Source organism: Pseudopipra pipra, chromosome W (assembly GCF_036250125.1).
Source record: "Pseudopipra pipra isolate bDixPip1 chromosome W, bDixPip1.hap1, whole genome shotgun sequence".
Classification (NCBI taxonomy): domain Eukaryota; kingdom Metazoa; phylum Chordata; class Aves; order Passeriformes; family Pipridae; genus Pseudopipra; species Pseudopipra pipra.
The window spans coordinates 28,648,464-28,664,528 of NC_087580.1; the positions used below are offsets into that span (position 1 = coordinate 28,648,464).

General features: G+C 56.5%; 1 protein-coding gene and 1 long non-coding RNA gene across 2 annotated transcripts in view; one reads left to right on the forward strand and one right to left on the reverse strand.

The window, feature by feature from the left end:
- LOC135405270 (zinc finger protein 501-like) overlaps nt 1-16,065 on the forward strand; it is a 229,944-nt gene that overhangs the window by 77,198 nt on the left and 136,681 nt on the right. The window lies entirely within an intron of this gene.
- On the reverse strand, nt 14,081-14,759 carry LOC135405610 (uncharacterized). The gene is made up of 3 exons (XR_010425840.1): nt 14,666-14,759; nt 14,279-14,338; nt 14,081-14,192 (listed from the first exon to the last, which is right to left on the reverse strand). It is a non-coding gene; the product is annotated as an uncharacterized LOC135405610 (long non-coding RNA).

Sequence of the window (16,065 nt, forward strand, 5' to 3'; positions counted from 1 at the left end):
CCCAAGACTTCCCCCATTGTGGTCTCTGCCCTCTGTGGTTCAGAGGGTCTGCCCTGTCTGGGATGCTGGGGGTCCCACTTTGGGATGCTGGCAGTATTGGGGGTCCCAAGGGTCCCTTCTGCTCTGACTTTCACCTTCAGGGTGCGGCGTTCCCAGACCTTCCCCCTCTCCAGGTTCCCCACTTTGTTGTCCCGGGGATCCCAGGGGTCCCCACTGTCCAGGCTTCCCCTTCTCTGCCCCCCCTCCTCCCCATTTCTGGACCTTGCCTTTCCAAGGATACCAGGGATCCCCACTGTCTTACTGTGCTGCTCTGAACCAGCAGAGCAGCTGGAGAACAGATGGTGGTAAAGTGTAGTCAGTGCCAACTGTTTTAAGGTTCTTTGGCCCAAAGAAATGTCTGTGCCCTGAGAATAGGGTTGACACGTGGGAGGCTGCTCCAGGAGTCTGCAAGAGGCCTCGTGCTCTGCTCAGCCCCAGCACTGCCTGGCACCAACACCCCCGGCTGCCCCCGGCCCTGGGCAGCTCTGCTGCCACAGGCTGTGCCCTCACCGTGGCCCTGCAATGGCCCTGCCTGTCCCTCACCCGTGGCCCTGCCCGTGGCCCTGTCCCTTGGCTCTCTCTCTGCCAGCTCAGTGTGGGGCACACGGGCTGGGGGTCCCTCCCAAGCCCCCCGGGCAGCCGGCGTTGGCTGGGGGGATGTGAGGGCTGGGCCTGCTCAGCACAGCCCCGGCCTCGTGCCCAGCGCCTCTTTCCTGACCCACACAAGACCTTCCCGGCCCCCCCAGGGCTCCCCTGATGCTGCCTCTGCTCCTGGTCCTGCCTTTGCTGCTCCCTTGGCTGGGGCAGCGGCTGCAGGGGGGGGATGGCAGCAGCTTCAGCTCCACGGCACTTCCTGGGGGGAGCTCAGCCCGGGGGGGACGGGCAAGGACCTGATGGGGATGGACAGGGGCCCAGCAAGGACAGCCAGGGCCTGCAGGGGAAGGCACAGGGACAACCTGGACCCCCACACTGCCACGGCTGTCTCTGCTCCTCCTTGCAGGCTCCGTGGCCAGGCACAGTTTGTGTTCCTGGGTGCCCACCATCTCAGCACTTGGAGACCCTCAAATCAGCGCCCGCAGCTCTGCAGCAAAGCCCCAGCTCACCTGGCACACAGGGGATGGACACAGCACCTGCTCGGGGATGGGCACTCACAGCTTTGTCTTCTTCCCCACCACAGGGCTCTCCTTCCTCAGCAGCACCTCTGCCTTGCACTTATTCTCAGCCTCACCTCAGGGACAGCTCTGGGCTCACCTCCGCGCCACTTCTCAGCCTCACCTCAGGGCCTGGGCTCAAGGACAGGAACCTGCAGGGAGGGGACATCATGTGCAAGCTCAGGGCTGCCTGCTTGCACTGGCCTCTGGGCTTCCTCCTCCTTCTACAACCAGTCCACAACTTAGCCTGCTTTTCTAACATCACACTGCTCACACTCTGCCTCCTCTTCAGCTGCCTGTCCATCCACACTCCCAGCTCCCTTTCTGCCTGCCTGCTCTCCAGACACTCTGGCCCCAGCCCGGGGGGCTGACGGGGCTTCTTGTGCCCAAAGGGCAGGACCCGGCCCTTGGCCTGCTGGAACCTCATCCCCTTGCAATCAGCCCATGGATCCAGCTGGGCCAGGTCCCTCTGCAGAGCCCTCCTGCCTTCCAGCACATCAACACACCCCCAGCTTGGGGTCACCTGCACATTTGCTGATGAAATGCCTGGTTCTGCAGCAGCTGCAGATGCTCAAGGGGCAGCAGGACCAAGTCAGGGGCCTGGGAGGGTCTAGGGGGCTTTGGGGTGTGGGAGGGCCCTGGGGGAGCTGGGGAGGGGATTGGGGGATTGGGGGGACAGACCAGGACAGACCAGCACAAACCAGTGCAGACCAGTACCTCACTGCTCCCCAGATCTCTCCTGGAGCTGGGCCACATTGTCCTGGGACACCTGAGACGCCCCCAATGCCCTCCCAGTACAGCCCAGTGCCCCCAGTACAGCCCACTGTGTTCCTGTCCCAGGGTGCCAGGTGATCCCTCCTTGGGGGGGGTTGGAGGCATTTCAGAGGGAGCTGGGGGAGCTTTGGGGGGATCAGGGAGAGGGGTTGGATGGGGAGTTGGAGGGTTTTGGGGGGCTTTAGGTGCATTTAGGGAAGTTAAAAGCGGTGTTGGGAGGGCAAAGGGATCTGTAGGGGGAGGGGACTGAAAGGAAAATGGAGGTTAGGGGACATTTGGGTGGGGTTAATAATGTCTGCGGGTAAAGAGGAGGGGCAGCAGCACGCTCAGATGAGTCCTGAGACCCCCCTGGTGTCCCCAAGACAGTCTTGGTGTCCCTAATTTCCTCCCTTAAGACCTCAAGACTCCCCTGGTGTCTCCAATGTCCCCAGGGCCTCCAGATCACCCCAATTCCCCTCTTGACACCCCCAATTCCACTGCCCACAAAGCCCTTCCCACTCTCCCCAGTGTACCCAAACCCCATCCCTGATGTCCCCAACTCTCCATCTCACCCCAGGAGCCCCCACTGGACCCTCTGACCCCAAAAACGCCCCCCACACACACACTCACAGAAAGGCCAAGGGCATCTGGGGACACGGGGAAAGCTGGGGGGCTTTCGGGGATTACTGGGGGATACTGGGACACACTGGGGGGAAACAGGGGGCACTAGGAGGGACTGGGGGGTTACTGAGGGATGCTGGAAGAGCACTGGGAAGGACTGGGAAGTTACTGGGGGATTACCAGGACACACGAGGTGACACTCAGAAGTTACTGGGCCATACTGGGGGTTACAGGGTGCTCACTGGAGAATCACTGGGCCATACTGGGGGCAGTGGGAGGTCACTGGAACACACTGGCTGGTCACTGAGGGGGTTACTGGGCTGAACTGAGGGTCACTGGGAGGTCACTGGTCTATACTGGGGGCACTGGGATCTCCTTACCCGGATGTGGTACATCTCCCGCCCAGACTTTGGGGGGCACCCCCAGGACCCCTCCCCTGGGGGCTGGGGACCCCCGGAACACACTGCTAGGCTTTAGGGGACCCTCGGGACCCCCTCCCTGTGACGTCTCTGTGTGCTGAGTGTTGGGGGTCTCTGGGGTTCGGGGGGGGTCACTGGGATCCCCTTTCCCTGGGGTCGGCTCGCCGGGCCGGCAGGAGCGCTGTGGCGGGAAAAGTAATGGCGGATCGCGCAGAGCCTCATGGGAGTTGAAGTTCCCTCTTGAGTACTCCGCCGGCGCGCCTGCGCAGTGCAGCCAGGGCGTTGACAGAGCCCCCCCCCGCGCGGCTTCCAGGCTCCGCGCTCTGCCCTTCGGGAACCCCCGAACCCCTCGGCTAAACCCTCCCGAGCCCTCCAGCCTTTCCACCCACACCCGCGCTCCCCGCAGCCCCCGGGGGGATCCCCAGAGCCCCGCTCTCCCGCAGGCCCCGCCAGCTCACAGTGCAGCACGGAGCCAGCGCCATCTTTGCTTCCCGGAAGCAACCACGGCGCTCTGCGCGCGCACCGCCTTTAGAGAACTCCCCCCCCCCCCCCGCCTCCGCCCTCCGCCCGCCGCGCTCCCGTCAGGAATGTTCGCACGGGCGGTGCCGCAGCGCCCTCAGCCTGAACTGAACCTGGTTTTACCTCATGAAATCTTTGATCTCTGTTAGCCAAGCCCCTCTTTCCTTCCCCAACTGTCTTGTCCTTTGGGGGGGGTCATAGCGGCCCTTTGCACTTGAGCGGACTGAGGTTTCTACCAGAAAGGGCCAGTCCCCTTTCCCAGGGGCAGCTTCTTCCAACAGAACCCTTCCTGGGGGTGTGTGTGGAGATTCCTGCCTTAGCTGGGGACCCCCCCAGGGTCACTGCTGGAGGTTGAGAGCAGAGATCTCCCCATGAACGTTGGTCTGAGGGAGTTCCATCCATCTCTAATTAAGAATTATTGCTTTTGTGCCAGCTTGAGTAGAATTGCTTCAACAATTGCTTTAGTGTAGAGCACTGTCCTGTCTTATCCTGTACTCCTGGTAGTTTTAGTGCTTCTATTGTACAGTAAATAACTGTAATGAAGATCTTTTGTCTGATCATTTGTAACCCTAAATAAATTGATTTCTATCAATAGATCTGCTTTGCCATCATTAAAACCTGGGGGACCTAAATGGTTCAGTCACACTTCTGTAATTCCTCTAAACTGAAACTGTTGGCATAATCCAAGGCTGAGATTGGATCCAGCAGCCCCCAGCACCCCACAGGAAGTTGGGAGCTCAGGGGGCCATCCCCCTTTGCCAACACCCGTGCCCAAAGACCCTCATAGGACCATCCGACCCACCAGACCACCCTCCCTTTTCCACCCTTCTCCCTGTTCCTCCCACTTTTCCAAAGTCCCCTCAATCCACAGGCCCCACCCCCGGATTACTCTGGGGGTCCCAACCCCCATTTTTCCCTCCTCTCACATCTTCCACATCATCCCCCAATCCCCAGCTTCCTCCAACTCAGTTTGGGGTCCCAGCACCCCAAAAAAGGGGTTAGGTGGGATCCTGGGTGGGCTCTGAATATGTTTGGGGGGTTCTCCGGGGCCCATGGGGAGATTAAGGGGGGTCCCAGCACCTTTGGGGGTGAGCTGGGTGCCTTTTAAGGGGCAGGTGCCCCACCAAGACCCTCCCAGAGTGCCTTGACACAGGGGGAACACAGGGGGGTCCCCATTCCCAATCCATCCTGGGGCTGGTTCTGCCCCCCCAAACTCGGCTCCACCCCTTGGGATTCCCCCAAGCCCCTCCCCCACTGCCCCCCAATAACCAGGACTGGGGAGAACTGGGAAGCTTTACTGGGATCACTGGGAGCAGCCGGGCAGAGGCAGAGTGACAGCAGGGGAGGGGGGACACACGACCCCCCCAAAATACTCACGGGGATGGGGAGGGGGGTCCAGGCTGGGCCCGAGGCCCTGGGGAGGGGCTGCGGCCGCCGCCGGCTCAGGAGCTCTGTGGGGAGAGAAAAGGGGGTGACAGGGGCCACAGGAATCATACTGGGAGCACCTGACAGCATGGTGGAGGCATCTGGGATATACTGGGAGTGGCTGGGAGTGACTGGAACCATAGTAGGGATGACTGGGAGCAACTGGAACCACGCTGGGGGCAACTGGGATCATACTGGGAGCAGCTGGGCTCCTATTGGAGTCATACTGGGATCATACTGGGAGTGACTGCAATAATACTGGGAGTGTGTGAGAGGGACTGCAGCCATACTGGAGATGAGTGGGATCAAACTGGCTTCATACTGGAAGTGTCTGGAAGTCACTGGTATCATACTGGTGGCAATTATGATTGTACTGAGATCATACTGGGATCAGACTAGGATCATACTGGGAGCAACTGGTTCTATGCTAGGGGCAACTGGGAGCTACTAGGATCCCACTGGGAGGAAGGGGGAGCAACTGGGACCATGCTGGGCACAACTGGGATCATACTGGGAGCAACTGGGCCCACATTGAAGGTGGCTGGGGTCATACTGGGAGTGACTGGGAGCATTCTGAGGGCAGTTGCGACCATGTTGGCACAACTGGGATATACTGGGAGCAAGTGGGATCACACTGGAATTGACTGGGATCATACTGGGAGGCACTAGGACCCCACTGGGGGTGACTGGGAGTGGCTGCGAGCAACTGGGATCATGCTGGAAGCTACTGGGAGCATTCAGGAGTGAATGGGACCACACTGGAGGCAACTGGGATATACTGGGAGAGACCAGGAGTGACTGGGATCATACTGGGACTGCCTGGGAGTGTACTGGGAGTGACTGGGAGCATGCTGAGGTCAGCTGGGATATACTGGGAGAGACTGGGAGTGACAGGGATCCTACTGGGAAGGACTGGAACTCTAGTGGGGTGACTGGGAGCAAGTGGGACCCTGCTGGGGGCAAATGGTTTTATCCTGGGGGTGACAGGGAATGTCTGGGTTCATCCTGGGTGTGAGTGCCACCATACAGGGTGCCGCTGGGATCATACTGGAGTCATACTGGGAGGGACTGGGAGAGACTGGAACTACAGTGGGGTGACTGGGAGCAACTGGGCCCATGCAGGGGTAACTTGGGGGGTAACTTGGATCCTACTAGGAGAGACTGGGATCATTCTGGGAGTGACTGGAACCATAGTAGGGGTGAATGGGAGCAACTGAAACCACGCTGGGGGCAACTGGGATCATACTGGGAGCAGCTGGGCCCCTACTGAGGTTGTACTGGGGTCATACTGAGAGCAGCTGGGCCCCTAGTGGGGTCTTACTGGGAGTGACTGCAATAATCCTGGGAGTGTGTGAGAGGGACTGCAGCCATGCTGGGGATGAGTGGGATCAAACTGGCTTCATACTGGAAGTGTCTGGAAGTTACTGGGATCATACTGGGGGTGACTGGACTCATACTGGGATCATACTGGGAGCAACTGGGACCATGCAAAAGGCAAATGGCATCCTCCAGGGAGTGACTGGAAGTGACTGGGGCCATACTGGACTCAGACTGGGAGTCCCTGAGAGTGAAAGGAACCATCCTGGGGGAGTGACTGGGAGCAACTGGGACCACCTTGGGGGCAACTGGGATCCTATTGGGAGTGACTGGCAGTGACTGGGATCATAGTGGGAGTGACCAGCACCATACTGGAATTATAGTGGGAGAGACTGTAAGGGACCAGGATCAAACTGGGAGTGACTGGAACTATGCAGGGGGGATTTGGGAGCCAGTGGGACCATGCTGGAAGGCAACTGGGAACATCCTTGGAGCAACTGGGATCATGCTGGAAGCAACTGGAAGTAACTGGGAGTGACAGGGTGCATGCTGGAGGCAACTGGCATAAACTGGAAGTGACTGGGATCATCCTGATGGAAACTGGAACCATCCTGGGGCAAGTGGAAGTAACTGGGTGCAGTGGGTTTCTGTGGTTGGGTTTTGGTAGCGGGGGGGCTACAGGGCTGGCTTCTGTTAGAAGCTGCCAGAAGCTTCCCCTGTCCCGTGGAGCCAATGCCAGCTGGCTCCAGGATGGAATTCCTGCTGCTGGCCAAGGCCGAGCCAGTCAGGAGTGACAGTAACACCTCTGGGATAACATATTTAGGAACAGAAAGTTGTGGCACAGAAGGAGTTCCAGCCAGGAAAGAGCAAAATGAGACCATGGGAACAGCACTGCAGACCCCAAGGGCAGGGCAGGAGGAGGGGCAGGAGGTGCTCCAGGCACCGGAGCTGAGGCCCTGTAGACCGTGGGGCAGAGCAGGGTGGGGCAGCTGTGCCCCTGCAGCCCCTGGGGGAGCATCGGGTTGCAGAGACCCCCCTGCAGCCCCTGGGGGACCATCAGGGTACAGAGACCTCCCTGCAGCCCATAGGGGAGCATCGGGGTGCAGAGACCCCCCTGCAGGCCATGGGGGAGCATCGGAGTGCAGAGACCCCCCTGCAGCCCATAGGGGAGCATTGGGGTGCAGAGACCCCCCTGCAGCCCGTGGGGGACCATTGGGGTGCAGAGACCCCCCTGCAGCCCATGGAGGCTCCCACGCTGGAGCAGGTGGATGCAGGAAGGGGGCTGTGACCCCGTGGCAGGCCCAGGATGGAGCAGGGTCCTGGCAAGGACCTGCAGCCCATGGAGAGGGAAGCCCAGGCTGGAGCAGGTTTTTCCCGGGCAGGACTCGTGGCCCCTATGGGGGATCCACGCAAGTACAGCTCATCCGTGAAGGACTGACCCCATGGAGGAGTGACCCACAGGACAGCAGGTTGGGAAGAGCTGCTGCCCGAGGGATGGACTCAAGTTGGAGAGGTCCATCAAGGACTGTCTCCCGCGGGAGGGACCCCATGGGAGCAGGGAAAGGACTCCAACTCCTCTCCCTGAGCAGCAGCAGAAACAACAACTGACCGTGACCCCCATTCCCGTCCCCCTGCACTGCTGGGGGGGAGGAGGGAGAACATGGAAGGAAAGGTGGGGGAAGGTGTTTTTAAGACTGTTTTATTTCTCACTCTTTGGCTCTTATCCTGTTAGTAATAAGTTTAAGTACTATTCCCACTTGGAGTCTGTTTTGCCCATGAAGGTGATCAGTCACTGACCTCTCCCAGCTCTTATCTCTACTTATGAATTTTTAGCTGGTTTGTTTTTTTTTTTTTTCTCTCTCCTCTGCCCAGTTGCAGAGGGAGAGTGAGAGAGCGGCTTTAGTGGGTACCTGGTATCTGGCCAGGGTCAACTAACTACAAGAATATAAAAAGAAGTAATTTTTTTGGTCTTGTTCTGATGCACTTAAGGAGCTGGAAAAGCAAGACTGGTGCAGGGAGGTCCAAAGCATGGCTTTGTGTCTGGATGAGGGAGACATCACATTTAGAGGAGACAGACTCTGCAGTTGCTTTCCTAGACTTTGTCCCACCTTAATGGTGTTTTTCCACCCACAGCAGCGTTGCTGGGAGATGTTGCAGTGGCACATCCACCCTTCAGCATCTTGGCCCTTCCCACCCCACCATGGATTTTCCATTCCTGTGGCAGGGACTTGTCCCCACCTGATATCCGAATGGGAAATGCAATTCCTGTGGGTGGCTTTCATGGTTCCACCACAGTCTGGCACAGATTCTGATCCAGCTTTGAGAAATTGTGTGGTCTATGTGTTCTGGATAAAGCTGTCCCAACTTTGCACGTTGTGACCCGAGGGAGTTTCGGTGGCCAGTTTGTGTATCAAAAGCACTCAGTACTAAAATGTACCAAGTTGCACCTGTGCACAAATCTGCACGAGCTCAATGCCCTGAGTACCCACACAGGCTTTTCTGTCTCGAATCCTGCTGATTCCGTGCCTGGGACTGGATTTATTTCAGCAGCTAAATGGTTCACTGGAGGACTAACTGAGTCTGAGAGCTCCAGTCCTTTGCAACAGATTATTGACGTGCTGGTAGGAGCGGCTCCCTTCCTTCCCTTCCCCCTTCATTATAAAAACACGAACTGTAGAGAAACCAAATACCACACGGCCCCTGCGCCGAGCCCGTCAGAGCTCCCGGCTCGGTGGTCAGCACAGAAAGTCCCTTTATATTTGGGAAGCGGAGGGAGAAAATTCTGGAAGCGCGAGAACGCGGCGATAGCTGGGATGAACGGGGAGCCCTTAGGAAAGGATTGGGAGGTACTGGGATAAACTGGGAGCCCCGAGGAAGGAACCGGGGCTTTTCCGCCATTTACGTAGCGCTGAGGGCAGGGCGCTTACGCCATTTGCGTAGAGTTACACAGTTTACGTAGCTTACCTTCCTTTGCTGTTACCGGCGGCCCCTTACGCCGTTTGCGTAGGGCTGTGGGCAACGGCAGAGCCCCTTACGCCGTTTGCGTAGGGCTGTGGGCAACGGCGTTAGGAGCGGACTGGGGCGGACTGGGATGGACTGGGAGCCCTTAGGAAGGGACTGGGAGGTACTGGGATAAAGTGGGAGACTTTAGGCTTTTGGATAAACTAGGAGCTCTTAAGTGGGGACTGGGTCCTTCCTTACGCCATTTGCGTAGCACTGAGGGCAGCGGCGTTAGGAGGGGACTGGGATGGACTGGGAGCCCTTAGGAGGGAACTGGAAGCCCTTAGGGAGGGACTGGGGCAAACTGGGAGCCCTTTGGAGAGGACGAGGATGAACCGGGAAAGGTTCCGCAAGCCCTTAGGAAGCCACCGGGGTCCTTCCGCCATTTGCGTAGCGCTGAGGGCAGTGACCTTGCACCATTTGCGTAGTCTTACGCAACTTACGTAACTTCCTCCTCTACCATTACCGTTGCCCCCTTACGCCGTTTGCGTAGCGCCGCTCCATTGCCGCCCGCGTCGCCGTCTTACGCCGTTTGCGTATTCCTGCGCCGTTTGCGCAGCGCGGCGGGGGCGGGCCCGTATCCCTGCGTGCCGATATTTATTTATCAGTGTCCAGGCGCTCGACCCCTCAGCCCCTCACACACCCACGGGCCCCACGGCAGCGCGAGGGAGGATCCCGGGGGTGTCCAAAAGCTCCTCCAAGAGTCAGTTTATGGCTTTGCAGAGGGCTCTCAGGAGTCACCGAGGGGCTGAATGTGAAGAGAGAAAAATTAAATCTTTAGGGGGGGAAAAAAAATATAACAATTGCATTTCTGTTTTCCTGAGGAGCCGTGGGTGTTTTTAGGCAGCTGCCTGCAGAGGCCGTTGCCATTTCGTGAGGCGGCATTAATGCAGGAGGAGACTTGTTGTGCTGTTCACAGAAATTCGGATTTTAAGGCTTTTCTCCTTGGTTTGAAGCTTCTTCATTCTTCCTTCGCCCTCTTTCAGAGCAAAGGCTTTAATTTTTAAACTTAGGGGGAAAAAAGTAATAACAACAAGTGAGGAAAACTAGGGGGGAAAGGGAAAAGTTCTTCTGAAAGGATTACAATGTGCAGGCAAAATCAGTTCTCTCTCCAGGAGAGAAAAAAGTATTAGAGGTGTAAATTGGCTCCAAAAATGCCCCCAAGGGCATGGGGAAGATAATCAGGATGACAAGTCTCTGGGAGCTGTGAGAGAGAGAATTAATGCTGGTATTTGGAAAGACAAGTGATAGTGCTGCATTTGATCTGGGTTTCATGTCATTATTTTCTGGTTCCAGAGTCAGAAAAAGCTGCTCATTTACTTTTCATGTAGCTGTATTTTTTTTTCCTGACTTCTTGAGGAGGCAGAGCTGATGAAATCGTGCTGGAAGAGGCCTGAAGCTTTTCATCTGATGTTCAGCTTCAACAAATTTCACTTGTGGAGTTTCTGCACTTTGGGGGAGGCTGCAGGTTATAGAAATGAATTAGTGCATCTGCTAAAGGAAGAGGAGTATTAGTCATATTTATACCAAGACTAAGTCAGATTCCTCCACATTGGCTGCAGTTGAATTTTGCAAGGTTTCTGATCTCCTGGCTCTGGCTGTGAAGGTGTTTCCTTTTCAAGCCTGTCACCTGCAAAGATTTCTCTGGGACAGTGATTTCTTCATCACAGAAAAGCAATGTAGAGAAACCTCTTTGCCACCCCAAGATCATTATTTTCTTGCTCACTTGTACTCTGTACTCTGCTGAGGTTCCATTACATCTGCAGGTCAAATGTAACCTGAATGCAGCACTGATCACAGAGAGCAATAAATATAGTACAGAGCTTTAGTGTGAACTTCATGCACATCCTTGGTTTGTTTGTGTAAGACTGTGTATTATACAGATAATATAAAGCATAAAATAGTTTTCATATATAAAAATTACTTTTCCAGCACATACTAATGTGCCTTTCATAACCTCCTAATTAGGTTATGTTTTCTCCTAAACTTAATTCCACTTTATGACCAACAGTTGAGTAGACTTCAACTTCATTTTTGGTTCCAATTTTCATTCTGTTCAGTGTGTGTGTATATATATGTATACACAAGAAGAAAATCCTTTATTCAGCATACGGGCCTACATACTAAGCCCAAAGCACTCTACTCAGTGCTGATGGGCAAACGCTTCTAACAGATAAAACCTCCATTCTGAATCGATGGTCTGAACACTTTCAGACTCTTTTCAGCACCAACTGTGTAGTCCAAGACTCAGCAATTCAGTCCATCACACAACAACCAGTGAAATATGAATTGGATACTGCCCCCACTTTAGGAGAAACCCTTAAGGCCATACAGCAGGTGAAAATCAGCAAGGCAGCTGGGGTTGATGGAATCCCACCCAAAGTCTGGAAATGTGGGGGCCTTGCACTCCATGCTAAATTTCATGAGTTTGTGGTGCACTGTTGGGAACCAGGCGAACTACCATCAGGCCTTCGAGATGCAGTCATCATCACTTTGTATAAGAAGAAAAGTACTAAATCAGACTGCTCATATTACCCTGGTATTACTCTGCTCTCCATTGCTGGCAAAATCCTGGCAAGAATACTCTTGCCTAATATAGCAGACTAATACCTGCTATAGCAGAAGGAATGCTACCTGAAAGTCAGTGTGGTTTCAGAGCCAACAGGAGCACCACAGACATGGTGTTTTTTCTCAGACAACTGCAAGAGAAGTGTAGGGAACAGAACAAAAGTCTCTATGTAACCTTTGTCAACCTCACCAAGGCTTTTGGTACTGTGAGCAGAAAAGGTCTGTGGCAGATTTTGGAACGTTTAGGTTGTCCCCCCAAGTTCCTTAAAATGATCATCTCACTCCACGAGGATCAGCACGGACAAGTCAGATATGGCGATGAACTTTCTGAGCCCTTTCTAATAACCAATGGTGTGAAACAAGGCTGCGTTCTTGCACCAACCGTATTCATAATCTTTTTCAGCAGGATGCTCCAAAGGGCCACGGCAGACCTCGATGATCAGGACGGTATCTACATTCGATACCATACTGATGGAAGCCTTTTCAACCTAAGGCGACTGAAGGCCCACACCAAGACCTTAAACCATCTTGTCCGGGAGCTGCTTTCTGCTGATGACGCCGCCCTTGTTGCCCACACAGAAGCAGCTCTGCAGCGTTTAACATCCTGCTTTGCAGATACTGCTGAGCTCTTTGGGCTGGAAGTCAGCTTAAAGAAGACAGAAGTTCTCTATCAACTGGCACCTCAGTAAGTCTTCCATCATCCCCATATCACCATTGGCCAATCAGAACTCAAATCAGTTCAGCAGTTTAATTACCTAGGCAGCCTCATCTCCTCGGATGGTAAGATTGACAGAGATAGACAACAGGTTAGCAAAGGCATAGAGAGCTTTTGGAAAGCTTCATAAAAGAGTTTGATGAAATAAACACTTGAAGAAAAGTACAGAGATCAGTGTTTACAGAACCATAGTGCTGTCCACTCTCTTATATGGATCTGAATCATGGGTCATCTACCACCACCACCTGCGTCTCCTGGAACGCTTCCAACAGTGCTGCCTCTGTACAATCCTAAACATCCACTGGTCAGATTATGTGACCAATACATCTGTTCTAGAACAAGCAGCAGTCACAAGTATTGAGGCCATGTTGCTGAGAACACAGCTGTGCTGGGCAGGGCACGTCTCCAGAATGAAGGACCAACCACTGCCTCCCTAAGATCCTGCTCTATGGTGAACTTGCCACCGGCTGCCACAAGAGAGGAGCCCCAAAGAGAAGATACAAGGACTCCCTGAAACAACATCTCAGCCTTGGCCATATTGATCACCATCACTGGTCTACTCTGACCTCCAGTCGGGAGGCCTGGAAACACACCATCTATAACACTGCTGATGCTTTTGAGAACGCACGCAGGATCACCCTTGAGGAGAAAAGACAAGGCAGAAAGAATCTTGCCTTGCAGAATATACCACCTAAGGAGTCTTTCTGCTGTACCTTTTGTAACCGGACATGTCTATCTCGTATTGGCCTTTTCAGTCACCAACGCTCTTGCAACAAATTTGGGTAGTGCCCTCCCCAAATCTTCATTTGCGAGGCCCAGCCATGATGAGTATTCTTACTGGCTATAACTGTGCTATATGTACATCTATATTTTTGCTCTAGCTCTGCTATTTGGTTTTTTTTTCTCTCTGAGAAGTAAGCTTTTTCGCTGGGTCTCAGGGACTTGGCAGGAAGCCAGGTCCAAACCAACACACGGCTGCAGCACAGGGCTTGCTGCTGTGCCACCTCCTGGGGTGCTGGGCCTGGGAGGACACAGGGGTCACAGAGTGGGGCACCGTGTGGGGACACAGGGAGAACTGTGGCTGCCCAGGCTGGAGAAGAGAAGGTTTTGGGGTGACCTTCCAGCCCCTTCCAGTGCCTAAAAGAGGCTCCAAGGGAGCTGGGGAGGGATTTTGGATGAGGGCCTGGAGTGACAGGACAAGGGGGATAGCTTCACACCAGCAGAGGGCAGGGTGACATTGGCAGTGACCCTGAAACGGGGTGAGAAGGCTCGGGCAGCAGCTTGTCCTTTAGCCAAGGCGGCTTCTCCCGGGGAAAGCCCCAGCCAGGGCTCAGCTTGTCCCACAAGCCTGGGGCCAGGGGTGCTGAGGGGGGAGTGTCCCGCTGCCTGCGGGACAGCCCAGGAAGGACACGGTCGACTCGGCACACTCAGCACCACACAGCTGAAGGACACCAGGGCTTTGGGCACGTTGTTGCAGCTTTATTCAGCCCCAGTCCTTTAGCCAAGGCAAGCTGCACCTCTGCCGGGCTCACGGCCAGCAGCAGCGTAGTGCTCGCAGGAGGCCTCTTGGTCTTTGCTGCACGCAAGGACTCCTCAGAATGGAGGTTGTCCGAGCTGCCAGGGAGCTGACAGAGATGTCCCAGTCATTCTCCAAGGGCTGAAGTGCTGTGAGGGAAAGAAACAGAGCCCAGATCAAACCCCACATCTGCAGAGAGCCTCTGGATTCCCCACAGACCGCGCTCCCCACTCACCGCTCAGGATGTCAGCCTGACTCTCTGTGGTCTGCTCCCTCAGGCGCCGTGTGATGAGTCCTGGGCACAGAGCTCCATTAGCCCCTGCTCCCCAGCCTGCTCCCAGCAGCAGGGCCCCCAGTCCTACCCTCCTCCCCCTCAGCAGGGCTGAGCCTAGGAGCCCCCAGAAGCTCAGGGCAGTGGGACTGAGCAAGGCGGCCACCAAGCCCCGCTACGTGGGCAGGGCTGGCAGAGGGAGGCAAGGCCCTGCCCGGGGTGGCCGGGGCTGGGGCAGCCCCAGGACTGCCCCTCGTTGCTGGGGTAGCCCCAGGACTGCCCCTCGTTGCTGGGGCAGCAGTGGCACAGGGGCCAGGCTGCCCCAGAGGCACCGCAGGGGCTGGCACTCACCGATGAACCTGACGGCCGCCAGGCGCACGTTGGCCTGAGGGTCCTGCAGGTAGGGCAGGCTCTGGTGGATGAAGTCTTCAGCCCTGCTCCTGCTCTTCTGAAGCTGCAGAGAGAACAAGGCATGTCTCTCCAGGGCTGTCACTGGGGCAGTTGGCTGGAGCAGTGCCTCCCGCCAGCACCCCCTGGGACAGAGAGGCCTCCCCTCCTGCTGGCTACAGGGAAGGGACAGGGGCCAGCAGAAGAGCCCCTGGGGCTCTGTTCTTGTGGGCAGCAACAGGGATGCAGCTCCAGGCTCTGCCCAGCTGCAGAGCCCCCAGCCCAGACATGGGATGAGGGCAGCCTTCCCCCAGCCCGGGCCCCTCAGCTTGTCCTTACCAAGCACGCTCCAAGCTCCCACAGCCGCTCTCTCTGCAGCAGGTGCTTGAGCGTCTTCCACTTCAGCAGCTCTGCGGCAGCAAGAAGGGCTTCCCTGGAGGCCTGCAGGACAGCATGAGCTCAGGGATGGCCCGGGGGCCTGGGCAAGGAGACATCTTGGCTCTGTTCCTGGGGGATCCTGCCTTTAGGAAGCTGGGACATGCCCTAGCCCAAATGTCTGGGAGCCTTTGGGGACAGCCCTGGGGGATAGGCGTGAAGGCTCAAAGGCCTGGCCTCCGACACAGCCTGTGGGGATGCCCCTGCTCAGGCCGTGGTGGCCACGGGCTGCTGCCGAGCCCTGCAGGAGCAGGCAGGGTTGGTGTTGCACAGGGCCATGCCAGCTTCTCCGGCCCTGCTGGCACTGGCTCCGCATGGACCTTCCCACGGGCTGTGCTGGGGAAGCGCTGCCCGCTGCCAGCTGCCCTTGCCCCGATGCCCAAGAGCCCTGGGGGGTGTCAGCCCAGCCCTCTGTGTGTCAGGGCTCAGCCTTCAGCGCTGTACCTTGGCCACGCTGGGGACCTGGTCGCTCATGCGGAAGAGGAGAGGTACCAGTGCTCGCCACACCTCCTTCCTCATCCTCTTCTCATCCCTGCCGACCACCAACTGCAGCAGCTCCGTGAGCATGCGGATGGACAGCTCTCGCAGCTCGCTGCACTCCTGGCAGGAAGCAGGAAAAGGGAGTTTTGCAAACAGCAGCTCCCTGCCCACAGTGCAGAGGGCCGTGATCATGGCTGCGGGGAGGGCAGCGGCTGTGGTCTCACATTCCAGAAGAAGCAGCACTGGACTGAACAGCCCAGAAGCCATCCCAGGAGAGCCCAGGGGAGTGGAGCTGGCTCCAAGTGCTGCTCGCAGGGCTGGGCTGCAGGGCAGCTGTCATTGTCCAGCGCCCATCTGAGGGGCTCAGGCTCCACCTCAGCCTTACCGAGTCAAAGAGGGGCAGGAGCCTCCCCACAAGCTGCACAGCGATGAAGCTGGCCTTGCTCTTC